The sequence below is a fragment of the Echinops telfairi genome, unplaced genomic scaffold (genome assembly GCF_000313985.2).
Source record: "Echinops telfairi isolate 266 unplaced genomic scaffold, ASM31398v2 ScPeMD7_7469;HRSCAF=8507_0, whole genome shotgun sequence".
In the NCBI taxonomy this organism is placed as follows: domain Eukaryota; kingdom Metazoa; phylum Chordata; class Mammalia; order Afrosoricida; family Tenrecidae; genus Echinops; species Echinops telfairi.
The window spans coordinates 25,026,436-25,030,630 of NW_022111372.1; positions in this window are offsets into that span (position 1 = coordinate 25,026,436).

Here is a 4,195-nt window from a genome sequence, read left to right on the forward strand (position 1 = left end):
AGATATATAAGTATTATATTAAAGTCATCAAGAGCATGAGAGATATTACAATAATACAGTCAGACATATTACATGGTAGCATTGCTCACCTCAGCCCAGCTTGGTGGTCCACGTGGAGAGGGGGAAGGGAAGGAGGGTAAGGGAACAAGGGAGAGGGGAGTGACCAGGGAGTGAGCAGCAAGGAGCTCAGAGTCAGAGAGAGCTCTATATTGCTGACTCACACCTATATACCTTTTGGGGACAAGCCAGCCCCCTAATTACAGGTAGAGACATACATCGCAGGGAGGAGCAGCACTATAGGTTACACAGCAATGAGAGGGTGGTCTAGGGGGTGGTCTCTGGGTCGCCATAGGAACCATTATCAGTAGGGTGAAAACTCCGCCTACAGGAGCCTGTCCATTGTCCCCAGAGGCAGGGAGCAGGCCCACCCCTGTGGTGGGATGAGACAGCAGTCTGGCAACTGATTGCCCTCAGGGGAGGGAATGCCTGCGCATCTGACCTCCCCTCACGGATCATTGTCATACTACTTTAATTCTTGAAGCATTGCTTCGTATCAGTTTTTTAACACAGTTATAGTAACTGTTGTAAAGCCTTTGTCTTCCAAGACCACCATCCAGGCCCTTTTAAAGACACTTCCTATGGACTGGTGTGTATCCTATGTATGTGCCAAACTTTCCTGTTTCTTTTCACGTTTCAAAAATGTTTGCAGCATTTTAAGTATTATATTGTAGCAGCTTTGTTTTATTTTTTTATTGTGATTTATGTGAACATTTGCAGAAGCGATCATCAGCCTTACTTTCTACAATTTATACAGTTTCGCTTCAGTGCGTTCGTTTTAACTCCCTCAGTGTACCCTTGCTTATCCTACTTCCTCCTAGCGTCCATTTCTCCGCCTCCTTAACCCTCTGGCACAGTTGTTAAGCCTTGAGCTGCTAACCAGACGGTGAGCAATTTGAAACCACCGGCTGCTCTGAGGGAGAAAGTTGACACATTTTACTCCAATAAAGAGTCCCAGTGTCAGAAGCCCTCAGGGGAATGCTACTCTGTCCTAATGGGCCACTGTGAGCTGGAATCCGCTCCGTGGCTGGAAGTTTGGTTCGTTTCTTCCCTAAACCTCTTAACTCAGGTCTTGGGTAAAAGTCAAGATGAATCTTGGCTGAAAGCGAGAAGACCACAGAGATGTTTACTTGTGTTTTCTTAATTTTGGTAAGGCATTTGGCTGTGTGGCCATAACAAATTATGGTCCTCAAGAAGAATGGGAATCACAGAACACTGCACTGTGCTCATGCACAACTTGTACATGGATCGAGAGGAAGTTGTGCGAACAGAACAAGGACTTACTGCATGGTTTAAAATCAGGAAAGGTGTGCATCAGGGTTGTATCCTCTCACCACACTTATTCAATTTGTATGCTGAGTAAATCAGAGAAGTTGGATTCTACGAAGAAAAATGTATCAGGATTGGAGGGAGGCTTATTAGGAGCCTGCTACGTGCAGATGACAGACCCTTGCTTGCTGATGAAGAGCAAGGATTGCGGCCTTTAACATGAATTACAACTCAGTGTAAAGAAAACACAAATTCTCATAACTGGTAGGTAACTTCATGATAAACTGAGAAAAGATTGAGGTTGTCAAGGATGCTGTCTTACTTGGATTCACAATCAGAGATCATGGAAGCAGCTGTCAAGAGATCAAAGGATGTATTGCATTGGGTCGATCTGCTGCACAAGACTGCTTTAGAATGCTGAAAAGCCAGGATGTTACTCCGAGGGTTAAGGTGTGCCTGACCCAAGCCAGGATATTTTCAATTGCCTCATCTGCATGTGAAAGTCAGACATTGAATAAGAAAGACCACGGAAGAATCAATGCATTTGAATGATGATGCTGGCAACAAATATTGAAAGTGCCGCGGACTGTCATAAGAACAGACAAATCTGTCTTGGAAGAGACACAGGCACAGTGCTCCTGAGAGGTAAGAATGGCAAGACTTTGTCTTACAGACTTTGGTCATGTTTTCAGGAGAGACCAGTCCCTGGAGAAGGACATCATGCTTGGTAAAGTAGTGGGCAGCATAAAAAGAGAGAAAGCTCTTCAACAAGATGGATCGACACAGTAGTTGTATTGATGGGCTCAAACAGAAGAACAACTGTGAGAATCGCACAGGACCACACCATGTTTCATTCCATTGCCGAGGGTCCCTGTGCGTCGGAATAGACTGGAAGACACCTAACGTCAACAGCACCATCTGAAGCTGGTCCATCTTAGGGATCCATGAGCCATCCCTAAGGCAAACGAACTGAAACCTGGGGTCCTTATTGAGAGACGGTTGACCAGTGGTTCTCACTGCCATCAAGTCAGTTCTGTCTCATGGAGGCCCTTTTGGGCAGGGTAGAACGGCTTGTTGTGGGTTTCCAAGACTGTAACTCTTTACAGTAGAAGAAAGCCTCATCTTTCTCCTGAGGTAGTTTAGAACTGCTAACCTCGAGATTAGCAGCCTAACAAGTAACCTCTAGGGGAATGAGGTAATTTAACCTCCCAGTGGGCACTTAAACCATTTATATAGTGGGCACTTTCATTTATATTGAAAACTTAATAACCACCTTCAGGGCATCAAAATAGGTACAATTCAAAGGGGGTGATTTCCTGTGGATGCTGAGAAAGGGAAATAACTGCTTTACAAAATCAGATGCTTTCAACACAAAGTCAGAATTCCTAATAGATTAGTCAGCTGAATGTTTCATTTAAATGATATTTGATGATGGTTTATTATGTTTTGCTCTGTATATTATATATATATTATATGTAATTGAGGGATACAAGGTTTTGAGTGACACTACTTTAACAAAATTAACTTTCCTGCATTTTTTGTTGTTGGTGGTGGTGTTTTGGTAATGTAGAGAACCTTAGAATGTGGGTTGGCATGTTCCCCCTCTGCCACTCGTTCCTGCTAGCTGTAACTCAGAAGACAGAATATCAAGGTCTTTTTTATTCCTTGTGCCCAATTCATAACACTTGTCTTTTTGGGGCCCAGGGTGGGGGTGTCACTTTCTTACTCTCTTCACACCCACCTCCCTTTCTCTCTCTGTCTGTCCCAAGCTTTCTGGAAGACTGGGGAGTAGTGTGTTAGTGGGGCCAGGGCCGGGAATCCATAACCACTGCTTCCATTAATCAGGTGTATTTTTCCAGTAGGCCTAGCTAACCCCAACAGACTTCTTTGAGGTGGCTGGAATCAGGGATAGGGCCTGACGCGTTCTGTGGTTAGGTCAGGATTTCCTGCTTCTGGTGGGAAATCTCATTTCTTAAAAAGAATATAACCAACGTTACATTAAAAGTGGATATATTTCTGAGAGGGAGGGGAAGGGCCAGGAAAGAAATGCCCTTGATCACACCGTCCTTGCTTAGGGCAAACAGCCTTGGCCTAAAGATGACACTCGGAATAAAGTGACTATTACCCCCCCACCCCCCGAAAAAAAAAAGAAAAAAGAATGTGGGTTGGATTTCAGTGTCCACAAATATTTCAGTTAATGAACTAGTATTAGATGAAATTAATTCACAATATTAAACTCTTCAACCTTTACTGCAATGTTTAAAATACACACAGGACTCAGGAATTTGAGTTTTTAATGAGCTTTCCCCCAAGAAGAAATAGCATGTTAGCAGGCAGAGGATTTCAAGATTAGGCTTACTCAGATGTTGTTGTGTACCATGGAGTCAATCCCCAGTCATATCAACTCCATGTGACAGAGTAGAACATCTACAGGGTTTTCTGTATTGTACCTGCACAATCACTGCACACCATGGCTCAGATAGACAGCACTTAATATGGTATTTGTCACAGAGTATGGAAGTTTGAGTAATCTGGGTAGACTAGAGAAACAAATAGAGGGACACTCATATGTGTATAAAAAAGAGCTTTATATCATAGAGTAATTGTATATTAAGAAACATCCCTTACAAATGTGCTTTACACAATTGATGCATGTATGGATTGTGATAAGAGTTGTATGAGCCCCTAATGAAATGATTAAAAAAAAACACCCCACTATCATGATCCCAATTCTACCTTACAAATCTGGCTAGACCAGAGGATGTACACTGGTACAGATAGGAACTGGAAATCCAGGGAATTCAGGGTGGATGATCCCTTCAGGACCAGTGGTGAGAGTGGCGATACTGGGAGGGTAAGGGAAAGGTGG